The sequence below is a fragment of the Gymnoscopelus microlampas genome (assembly GCF_963454915.1).
Source record: "Gymnoscopelus microlampas genome assembly, chromosome: 1".
Taxonomy (NCBI): domain Eukaryota; kingdom Metazoa; phylum Chordata; class Actinopteri; order Myctophiformes; family Myctophidae; genus Gymnoscopelus; species Gymnoscopelus microlampas.
Window position 1 is genome coordinate 26,171,792 of NC_139962.1, and position 12,998 is coordinate 26,184,789.

The window sequence follows — 12,998 nt, forward strand, 5'->3', positions numbered from 1 at the left end:
GAGGGTTACTACACCTAACTTAAACTGCCTGTTGGAAGCAGGACTGCCTTCATTGCAATCTTTAGTGAGAGAAAAGCAAGCCAGGTTCTTCACCAAAATACAGCAGTGTCATGGCATGCTTGATGCCCCCTTGTGGTATGTTCTTCAATTGCTAAAGAAGGAGAACCTTCAGTCATGTAATCTCATTTAACTGAGATAATGGAGAAACAAGATCATATTGAGAGTGACCTAAGGAACATGATTCATAAACTGCAATCCAAAGAGGGAACAATTAATACAAGAACAAGATACAAGACCTACTGAGTCATCAACCCAGATCTGTTCATCCACTCTATACCAGCACCAGCAGTAGGCCTACATCTTACATTGAGGGATATTTGAGGATAACCTTTACACGGTTTTGATTGTCCTCTCATAGGCTGCGTATGGAAATGGGGAGATCGAGTCGCGTACCACCTGATAAGGATAATTCCTTTTAACAGGTTGTTCATGAAAGTCCTTGCGGTCTTGTTTCCAATGAGAACCTGTGAGCAATTAGGGGTTAAGAGTCTTGCTCAGGGACCTGAGCAGCGTATGTGTCAATGTGAGACTGGTATACAAAACGAACAGCACATACTGGTGTGTCCCCTCACACAAGACATCAGAGGGAAATATGGACATGAGTTTACAGATCTGAGCTCTCACTCTTTGTCTTTGAGGGCACTAACAGAGGAACTTTCTGTATGCTACATGCCTGCCTGTCACTTTTGGAGCAACAGAAAGCTCCTGTTGTATGAGTAAAGGGATTTTGTCTTGTATATTGTATATTTTTTAATGTATTGTAGATAATTGTGCCCTTTTAACGTTTTCATTCATGGATTCTTGACTATTGTTTGGACCCAATGTTTTATACAATTGTGTCAATAAAGTAACTAACTAACTAACTATATAACTATGCATTTTTGTCGATTAAAACGTCAATGAACTGTTGTGCACTTTCACCACACTCCTCTTGAAAGCTCTTTCACCATGCCATCCCATGCAGGGCAGTCCAAGTGCTGGTTCTCTTTTTCTAATTCCTGTGCTTTCTACATTGTGACTCTTCTTTCTTTTTCTATTAGTATTTCTGTTTCTACTTGAGTTACTTTGAATGCAGGCCTTTTACTTGTAAAAGAGTATTTCTACATTGTGGTATCACAACTTTTAGGCCTACTTAAAAACCTGAGTAGCCTACTTCGTCCACCAGTGCTGTGCTAGTGCTGCTGGCTACGATTTTTGGAGATGACAGGACATCGTAGGCAGACTTGATGAAGTTTGCCCTGAATCTCCCACAGCACTTGCCAGGAGATCTTCCTCTTCTCCACTCCTTCCCTATCCTTCCATAAACTGAGGATGGAAATCATTGGAAATCATACAACATAAAAGCTTGTCTGACTCTGTATTAAAATCAATTATATTAAGCTGCCACTAGGGGTCCCCCAACCCCCATGTCTTTTACTATTATCTACGCAGTTTCTTTCTGCTCGTCTTTCCAAATGGGCAGCAATCTGCAAAAAAAAAACGACACTATTGATTTAAAGTAACTATTGTACAATTTGACAACATTCATACATACAAGACATAATAAAAATAACAAAGAGAACAACAAACAAACAAAAGAACAAAAAAAGGCATTGACACTGCATTGTAATTATATTGCATTATATTTTCAAGATCATTATGAAGGGTCGCAATGTTTTTACTTTATTACAAACAAATTAAATGAATAGTCATTTCTATATCGTAGCCTACAACAAAAAGTAATTTCATTTAACCACTTGCAAAAGCATGGTGGAGCTGAATATTTCAGTCCATTGGTATGATTTTCCCTTGTTTCTTCTGCTTTCTTTCTGCTACCATTCCTAGCTCTAAAGAAAGTACCCATTCATCAGCTTCAATTAGTGTTGCCGTTCCAATTTTGTCTGCTCACTTTGTGTCATCACTTCCAATTTCACTTGTTTATCCTGTATCGTGCATGAGATCTCTCTCCTGATTGGATAAAGTTGTTAACCCGACCTGAACACTGCCTTTTCTCTATACTAAAGCTACTGTTACTGAACAAACACTCTTGCAATTGCTACCATCAGAATATAAAGCTATTTACACTTTAAACACACACATGCATACAATGTGTGTGTGTGTGTGTGTGTGTGTGTGTGTGTGTGTGTGTGTGTGTGTGTGTGTGTGTGTGTGTGTGTGTGTGTGTGTGTGTGTGTGTGTTATATATATATATATATATATATATATATATATATATATATATATATATATATATATATATATATATATATATATATACATGCATGCATGCATACATACATACATACATACATGCATGCATACATACATACATACATACATACATACATACATACATACATACATACATACATACATACATACATACATACATACATACATACATACATACATAACGGTGGACAACCGCACACATATGGAGTCAAATGCACATTGGCCCCCCGTCAGCACTGATGTCAGACACAGAGCCCTGGCCCCTTAGGGCCCCCCGTCAAATGCATTTTAGTATGGAGCAAAATGTACATATACACCCTGTCAAATGCACATATGCATATGGAGTCAAATGCACACATGCATATGGAGTCAAATGCACACATGCATATGGAGTCGGTGAAAGGTTCTAGACATTATGTGGGTTAAATATACTACACTGTACAATCCTGAGTGTTTGGGTCCATTTGGTTACATTTATACTCTCAGAGTTACAAATGGACAATTCACAGAGGATTTTTTACTGTATACAAACATTTATTTTAATCAGAAACAACAGTTAGCCCTGTGGGAGGAAAAGACACATTTTAACACTCAAAAGAAAACAAACCAATTTGTGTGTCAGCTACCATAGATTGCTACATAGCAAATAAGGAATGTCAAATGTAGAAGCTAATGATGTGAACATTACCAATTGTAGGGTAAACACAGGTGTTCTCAACAATACTAATTAAGGTTCAGTTCCATGTAGCAAAGCCCTCCAGTGAGCCAACATGCACAATAGCAGCACCCGGACTTTGACCTGAATCATGGGTTGCATCTTTAATTAGTATAATTGGTAACACCTGTGTTTATATTCCATGCAAAAATGGCTGCTGTGAAAAAGGTCTAGTATTTTTACATTTTCAGTTTTAATACAATTTTGCAAAGGTTTTTATTTATTTATTTATTTGCACCCCATCCGTCAGTCAGCCTGCTAACTAAGCTACTGTAATAAATGGGATGGAAGGATTTATTGGTGTGAGCTATATTGATCTGGCCTGCCTTCATAACAACACCAAAAATGTACCCTTAAAGAGGTGGTGCCATGGTTTTGCACTTTTTCTGTTTTTCATGTGTCGATGAGGTTGATAGAACTTCATTAAGCCCCCTGGTGGTGGTTTTATGGTGTTTTATGTCTTTTCTGACTATTTTGAGTTTCTACCTGGAGGCTGAAACCTTGAGGGTCAAACGTGCCAATAGAGAAACAGTGCTTTAGTGACGTAGTCAAAATATACCCTCCCCCTCATTATCATAACACAACAGGTGTGGGCATGAGGAGGAGGAGGAGGGACTAGGACAGGTGGGTGGTGCTAAGGTGGTGGAGGAGGTGCTAAGGTGAGAACCAGGTATACTTAATGAACTGGAGGCGTGTCCACATAAAAACATAATTTTAACAATTTCTGTAAACTTTTTTTTTTCCTCCTAGTATAACCATAATACCTGATGATCATGTTTTGGGGGGGGGTCACTGAAAATCACGACACCCCGTCTTTAAGCTCAGTACACATCATAGATTCAAGTGTGTGTGTGTGTGTGTGTGTGTGTGTGTGTGTGTGTGTGCGCGCGTGTGTGCGTGTGTGTGCGTGTGTGTGTGTTCGTGTGCGCGTGTTTGTGCATGTGTTTGGTAATAGTACAGGTAAAACACTTTTAGCAGCAATGGGACATGTACAGAGAATATGGGTGGAATAATTGAATGCCTGGATTATAGAATGTGCAGTAAGGTCTAAACTTATATATTGTATGGATATTAGTGCAAGTAACAATGTGCTGTACACAATCTGCATGCACAAACTGCATAAAACTGCATATGATTTGATATAGGAAATAAATGTCTTTGGATAAAGCCTGTATCTTCGCCCACAGTTCATCATAGTTTTATAAATATATGACATACCTTGGCTATTTTTAGAACCCCTGCATCTCCATGGCTACCAAGAAATACCTAATAAATTATTGACTAATTTATGCTATCTGGTGAGCTGGTGAATGCTTAACCCTTTCCTGAGTGTGTAGTTTTCATATACTGCATGACACTACATGTTAAGATGTTTATGAATTTTACATCAAACCCTTCAAACATAGCCTTGTGATAGTTTAAATTGAATATTAATTTACATTGGTTTTTGGTTATTTGTCATTTATTTACCATACTACAGTAAAAAAAAAAATCCTAGTTTTCTAGATGTTTACAAGTTGAGCCTGCTACTGCAATTCCTTTTAGATTTTAGATTTATTATTGAGCTGTTTTTCTTCAATTAAAATAGAACTAATGTGAAGTTTTAATTGTTGCAGTATTTCTGATAAATAGACCTTCATTGATCCCGTGGGGGATATTCAGTTGGCATGACAGTACAGCATGAAACACACGACAGATACAGAAAATGAGATACAGCTTGAAAAGTGCGCTCCTCTGAGCACAGGTCTCCACCAGGCCGGGCAAATTTTGGAAAGCAGTTATGGACAATTGGAATGATATATGAGAAATCTGACTGATATATCTTGATCACATGACTTCAGAGATAATGTGCACGCAGTGGCGCAGTGGTAAATGCCTGCCCACCACCACGGAGGTTGTGGGTTTGAATCCACTGTAGTGCATCCGGCTTGGTTGAGCGTCTGTACGAATACAATTGGCTCGTGTTAGGGGTAGGGAAGCTGGGCGGGGAGGGTGATAATTGTCACTGCACGTAATCCTACGGGCTGGGGCGGCACCTGTCAGCAGGTAGTGTTGGGCATGCAGGAGGATCAAGATGAAGGCTCTACGTCCTCCTTGTAGGGGCTTCTCACCGGTAGGTCAGTCAGTAGGATACAACAGCAGTGACAACACAGAAATGTGTGTGGGGAGGAATCAATTGGCATAACGACTAAATTGTGGAGAAAAGGGGGTAAAAAGAAAAATAATTAAAAGTGATAATGTGCAGCAATTTGTGTGAGTTTTGGACAAAAGTTGTAGGAGTTGTAGCAAAAATATGGAATTTTGGAAAATATCGTCAGGGCCTTTGGAGTCCAGATCAGTTTGATTGTGCAACCTACGGTTCAACAGTTATAGGCTAAAACGTGAAGCAGGCTGTTATAGCGCCACCATGAGGCCGATTTGAAACCTTTGGGGTGGAGGTTCTTCATTGGCCTACTGGGAGTGTGTGTACAAAGTTTCAAGGCAATCGAATGCTGCATTCATGATTTTTGCCATTTTGTGCCCCTCCCTCATACTTTGAAAGCTAATCATATTTGAATGGAATCTGAAAAAGCTGATGAATACATCTTTATCAAATGACCACAGACATAATTTGCCAGAGTTTTGGACAAAATCTGTGCAAGTAGTTGCAAAAAGTGTGTTTTGAAGAAAACACAAAATAGCTGAAAAAAAGTGAAGGGCTCATTTATAATGCCACCATTAGGTAGATTAAAAACTAGGAGTGTGCGTGCAAAGTTTCACACTGATCGGTCCAACGGGGCCGGAGATTAGCTGGTTGCATCGCATGACACACGGACAGACGGACAGGAGCGAAAACATAGTCACCGGCTTTCGGCCCTCCGGAGACAATGAAAACAAAGATTAAGCAGGTAGTAATGCACAAGAATTAGGAAAAGAGTAACCAGAAACCAGGAAATGTACGTATACTACAGTACACAAATTGTACATTGGCCAGGATTGTCCCGATTTCAAGATGTGTGTCCCGGGTCTCGACAAATATCTCTAAAACACTAATACCTGTATGTCCCGGTTTTCAACATTCACTACCAAACTGTCTTGTTTTTTGCCACAACTTGCATTATAATAGCTGTTTACAGTGGTTGCATAGACGTTTATCATGTACTTGCTCACACACACCTATGGCTCACACCTAATCAATCAGAAAACATGAACAAAGCATTGCGTGTCTGAATTCAACGTTGATGCGTGTCAATCAGTCGTTGCCTGTATGCAACACCTATGGTGCGTATACATGTGTGTGTGCGTGAACGTGCATGAATGGGCGTGCGCATGCACAAACTTGCACACTGATGTAAGGGTCCTGGTTTTGGGGGCTGAAAATATGGTCCCCCTATTCTTGTTCCTAAAACTAGGACGCTTGCTTGGCCCTCAGTACTTGGACTGCCTGGGAATTAGCGTGGTCAAAGTGCACTAAGAGTATATTAGCACTACATTACTACATAAATGTGGATGTTAAATATCAACAGAGTGAAAAAAAGGAATATAAAGCTTATATGGAATACATATGCCAGTAAAAGACCCCAGCAGTTCTGATGTGAATCTATCTTAAAACATTGCAGACATGCATGGGCATAGATAAAGCCCCAGGCTAGACTGTGGTTACCAAGGAAACAATCTGAGAAGAGGATTTGTTTGATTCATTCGTCTTATCTTGTACATCTATCAAAATGCATAATTCAATAGATGTTTAGGAGATTTTGTTTGAGAAAAGCTTTAATTTATATTCATTTTTGTTTTGTTGTCTTAATATCACGGATTCATGAAACTTAATTTGACTTGAACTTAACTGTGATCAATATCAACAATAAAAAAGAGACAGTTGAATATGTAAAAGTCTTTCTTTGATTGATCGCAGACCTAAAAAAAATGCGGGGGATGTTGAGAGGTGGACAGAGGGACAGAGAGAGACGGAAATAGAGAGAGAGAGAGAGAGAGAGAGAGAGAGAGAGAGAGAGAGAGAGAGAGAGAGAGAGAGAGAGAACAATAAAGATGGACAGTTTGAATCACTCAACCAAATCAGGGCAGGGGGATAAAGGATAAGGAGGAAAAAGTGATTGTGCCTGGAGGTTGGATGTAGGAAGGCTGAGACTCCATTGGTTATGCAGAACACGTAGCTCTGCTTAAAGTTCTCTGTTTAGATCTGTATGCTGCTAGGCTCACATAAGTATATAAATGCACAGCTTATCTGGTACTATAGCATATATACCTTTTACTTCCTATAGTATTCATGATGAACACACCAGGATCCATATGTAGAGAAGTATATATATTATATATACACATGTAGGGAAACATGTGGATCCTGGTGTACATTACAATACAATTCAATGCAATCATTTCACTGATCATCTGCACCTGGGGAAAGACAAATACTGTAAAATACGACCAAGAGGAGTGAGGAGATAAGTGAGGTTATATACTAGATGAGGTGAAACACATCAGTTCAGGGTGACAGAGTGATATATAATAAGTATTTCTCCTCCCAAACCTTCATCATTGGCTCCCTGAAGAAATGAAATGCTACCCAGAGAAGGATGTGTCATTTTCTAGGTCTAGCACAACAACTTCTGATATCACTCTGATAAGCCTGCTGTTCTTCTTTGTTAATAACCTTGTTATTATAGGGTTGAAGTGTATCAACCCTTGAACTATCAGGCTAAATACAAGCTTTCCTTCATGTACATTCAGGAGGCATATGGGCTTCTTTCTTTCTTTCTTTTTTATATCTTCCTTGTTGTTTTCAAATTAGATTTCCTCTGGACCATGTTTAAGAAGTTGTTTGCCTCTCCTGTGGTACTTCAAAAGCTTCTATCTGCCAAATTCACTCCGCAGCCAAATATCAATAATTAAGATGAAAATTCTACCCACAGTTAAAGCTGCAATCCGGAATTTGTTGTAATGAATAAAACATTTTGTAACCAATTTGTATGGTAGAGTGTGTTAATGCAATATCATTGGTAAATCTGCAGTGGTTGGGGGGGTCTTCCTACTCTTCCATTGAGAAATTTAGACCCTGGGATCAGGTAGGACACCTACTGGAGTAACCCTGCCTGAAGCTCATGTGTGGGCTGGTGGTGGTTTGTCTCTCCTAATTGTATACACTATTAGTGGGTTCGCCAAGATATGGTACAACCAAAACTTGGAATTCTGGAGAATGAGCTTTCTTTTCTCTCTCTAAAGTTTTACTTGCCTTTATGCTTAGCTCTGGAAGAAAGTGTAGTGCATCCCTACTCACTTTAAAGGGTCTACACCATGAATTTAAAAAATAATAATAATATTTAATATCATATTGTTTATGTTCCTCAAATGTTTTTCAAAAGGTTTGAACCTAAATCAAGCCTCAGATATACTCATTCCAACTAACTTCTCTCTGGCTTATAAAGCACTTTCACCTGCAATACCACATTGTCCTGTTTGGCACGGGGCGCTATTGAGCCAGTTTGTATGCATGTTATCTCCTGGTTCTGTGTGGAAAAAGTAAAAAAAAAAAAAAGAAGAAGAAAAAAAAAGAAAAGAAAAAAATATAGATAGAAGAGAGGTAGGGGAGACCAAAAACACACAAAAAAGAAGAAAAAGTTAAAATTCATGGTGTAGTACCTTTAATATCTTCTGTATTCTAATCTTACACTGTGTCGTCATACATTCGGCCCTATTGTTTCACAGTCGTTCTCTGTATGGAGGGTGGCAGAGAAACTGTGTGGGTATACCTTTGCATGGAACCCATACTCCCCAAAATTGAGCCAGTTGATTAGTGGCCATCCTTCTTAGTTCTCTCATTGGAGAGAAAAAGGTGTTCATACCCTGGATACGTTGCCCTAGCAAGGAAAGCCCATAACATGACTGGTATATCCTGCATGACACTACAACTAAGGCAGTGCCGTCAAACAGACTCAAGTCCCACCACCCCTACAATAAGGCGGCACAAGAGATGCTTAGCTCTATCCCTGAGGACGTGTCTACAAATGCATGGCTGGCAGCTTCCTGGAAGCAGGATTGGGAGTCGGCTGGACCCACACGTATCCACCACTACAGCCGAGACCCAGGAGACGGCATTGAAGGAGGGGACCTGCCCCGCTGGCAGTGGACCCTGCTGAACCGCCTACGTGCTGAGGCCGGCTGCTTCAAATCGTCTATGAAGAAGTGGGACCTGGTAGCCTGGGCAGACTTTCAACGACATAATCAACAATTACAATTACTGTATAGACCACCTTCAGAGGAGTCCCTCTTCCTAATGGGACCAGAGACGAGGGCGTGGCTACACAACACAGAGTTGGACATTTGATGCCGATACGCGAAAGAAAGAAGATTCCATGGAGATGAGGGCTTGTGTTCCATTTAGGATCTACCGTGTTCCTCTTCCTTCTTTTTTCATTTTTTTTACTGCAAAGACTAATGGATTTCCATGGCAAAATCCTCTATAGCAGAGTGGCTCAGAGCCTCTACCTGATGACCCAAATCCTAATATTTCCACCAGCCAGTCAACAGGGAATTCCCCTTTAAGCTAGCTAGTGGATATGATGTTGGATTTCCGTATTGGAAACCAGGGTTCGAATCCTGTGCGTTACACTTACACCACATCCACTTTATAAAATGTTGCACACTACTAGAGGTACATGTGTCTCACAACACACATAGACCCCTAGATGCTTTATAATCTCTCTCGAACGCTACAGTGTGTCTGCGTGCGTGTGTGCGTGCGTGTGTGTGTGGAGGGGACATCCACTTTATTTTCAACACATTTCCAGCGTTTCCGATGTACATACTGTTAAGCGGACGCATTTGAAAATTGTGTGAGCCAAGTCTGTCTCAAGATAATAGCTGCTTTATGGAGGGCTGATATTCCAGACCTGGACCCAGCTTTTCCAACAAAGTATGACCTCCAGAAATCCTGATCACCAATACATTATACCTTTAGGACATACAGTAGATTGTATTTGACGCTCTACTTATTTAGGCATTTAGCTGATGCTCTTATCCAGATCGTCATCCCACTTAAGAGCCCCTAAAAACCTCCATAAAACACTGTGCTCGATGAAGGTTGTTGGTACTTATTTTACTTATCGTTGCTGTCGGGCAGAAACTAGCTAACTCATTTTTTGAGCTTTTCCATTTTTTTCATAAATAAATGCTATTGAACACCCTTTACGTCTGTGTGTTGGTTAAAAAAATATTGAACCAATGAAAAGTATTAAAAAGCACTTCTGACAAAACCAGCTAACTCCATTGGATCCTCAAACTTTCTGCTAAACCAGCTAACTCCGCCAAAGGGGGGTGGAGTTAGCTGGTTTTGCTGACTCCAGGCTCCACACCCTTTTGACCTCCTACCTCATTGTGAGCTTGGAGATCCATTCAGCTGTTCTTATCAATGATGAACAAAACCTCCCAACTCCACTTTTTGTTCTGATTTTTCATTTCCTGAAAAATGAACATTTTGGAGTTAGCTGGTTTCTGCCAGACAGCAGAGATATGTTCATGGGAATTACCTCCTGCTTGCTTCTAACCTCTCTGAGATGTTCGAGATTACAGGGCCTCATTTTAAATGATAAGTAGAAACCTGGGCTTGACAATGAACAAAAAGTGAGCGTTATCAGCTGGACTTACAACAGCAGAACATATTGATTGCTAAGCGGTGGAAGGAATTAACTCCCATTCATTCTATGTGGGTGCTAAGATAACTTAGATATTGTGTACGTGGAGGAGTACATGGAGCAAAGGAGTCAATGATAGAGATCTGGAATTGGGTCTATGTAAACCTTAAAAACCTTTTAGAATGATCACCTGTCGGAGAGTGTGGTCTGAGTCCTATAAGGCTGGGTGGCAGGGATGATGGTGGGGTTCTTAGGTGAATTGGCTGTGTTTCTTTTTCTTTCCTTTTGTCATATATTTTCCTTAAGGACATTGATAGCGTACATTGTTGTTCTTCATTTTGATAAGATTAAGTAAACGTTTGATCACAAAAACAAATTTCAAGGTATCTAGTAAACCTATAGTTCTCCTGACTTTGATATTAAGACAGACGTCTTTGGAGCAGATGGTGACCCTCTCAATCGTGTGAATTAAGACACAATTGGATGAGAGGAGGCAGAAGCTAACCAAACTGTCACTGAACATGTGGTGATGCTCCCTCTGATAGAGCCACAGAATTGGACCACACACGTACACACACGATTAGTGGACCATGATGTCACATCACAGGTTTACAGGTTTAAATCAGTGGGTGAAAATTGTCTTTGTGCAAGCTCCATCAATTTGTTGTTTTCAGGAATTAAACAAAAAGGGGGGGGGGGGGGGGGGGGGGGGCAGAGAGAGGGAGAACAGAGGGAACAAGGGAAAAACAGAAAACGATACATGTCAAAGAAAGAAAATCTCAGATACTACATACTGTATATAGACAGCATAAAAAGCAGCAGCATGTAGACCTACATGAGGTTGGACATAAGGTGCAAAAGAGTATAGGTCCACACAGGTTAGACATAACAAGGTGCAAAAACTAGCAGCACAACGGCAGGTCCACATGCACGTAAGAAAGGTAGTCCTAACATCCTCTGTCGGATTTTACTAGTGATATTGGCGGCGATAGAGTATGTTGACATTCTATTAAGGCCTCTAAGGCTGCCTGTCCACAGAAACAAGAATGACGTAAGCCTAATTTATACTTTGTGCACAACAGTGTTGCTCGCCGAAAATTACAGATTTTCAGTTATGTTATGCTTATATAAATTAGGCTTTAATTGTATGCAGAACTGTGACCTCAACCTCCATAAGCACATTCATTTGCAGGGTTCTGTGGAGGTCACTTTACATTTCCACTGTTCTTGAGTGCAATAGATGATGTGTCTGCATATAATGATGCCAGCTGGACCGCCAGCCCGCCACTCTCTATAGACAGAGAGATTTGCGATATAAAAACCCAATCAAGTGTTCTCACTGTGATGTCTAGGTCTGTTGGTGTGGAAAAGTTCTAAAAATGATTTGTGTTCTTCAAATGCTCACCAGCGTGGAATTCATCATTCAATTGTCATGACTTTCAACAATTCATGCTCAACAGGGGGAAAAGGCTGCTGGTTACAGATGACATAATTATGTCATTGAAATCCCCAAGAGGATCAAAGATCAAAGAGTTACTTTGATGAAAGAGTTATTTTTTAGTCCATAAAAGACAATGTGACAAGCTAATTAAGTATCCAATAGAATGTGTAGATAATGTGAAAGAGTGAAAGTGTGTGATATAGAGACTGACAGACACAAACAGAGATGTCTATAATATGAAGAACCATTATTCAGATAAATTAAGTTTGTGTACAATTAAAGGTAGGGTAAGTGATTTACTTTGGTTAAAATAAGTGTTATATAGCTCTATTCTGATAGTACTCATTGCTATAGACTATAGAGTGTTTGTTCAGTAAAAGGAGTCTCCCATGTCTCTCCAGCTCTTTATTAAACAGAAAAGCATTTTCAATGCTCTCTCCTGATTGGTTACATTTTGTGACCTACCTGAAAATGTAATATATTCTGTTTACTAAAGAGGTGGAGAGACCCCTGTGACCGAACAAGCGCTTATAGCAATGATTACTATCAGAATATACTTAAGTACAAAAAATAAATAAAATACCCAACAATATCACTTACACTACCTTTAATTTAAGAGGTGCAATACATAACAACATATTTTTTGTGTGTACATATGACTGTCACTGTGCTACACTGCAGCGACACCAGCATTGTCACTTATGTATATACAGTCATGTTTGATATGTGCTGCTAAGGGGGCCTGTGCACAAAGCAGGGCTGTGCTTGAGCCCTGCCCCTTTGTCCTTGAAAAGTGTTTTATTTTATTTTTTTACAGCATTGCATAGCCATTTTTATAAGAGGGGGCTCTGTGTGTGTGTGTGTGTGTGTGTGTGTGTGTGTGTGTGTGTGTGTGTGTGTGTGTGTGTGTGTGTGTGTGTGTGTGTGTGTGTGTGCGTGTGCG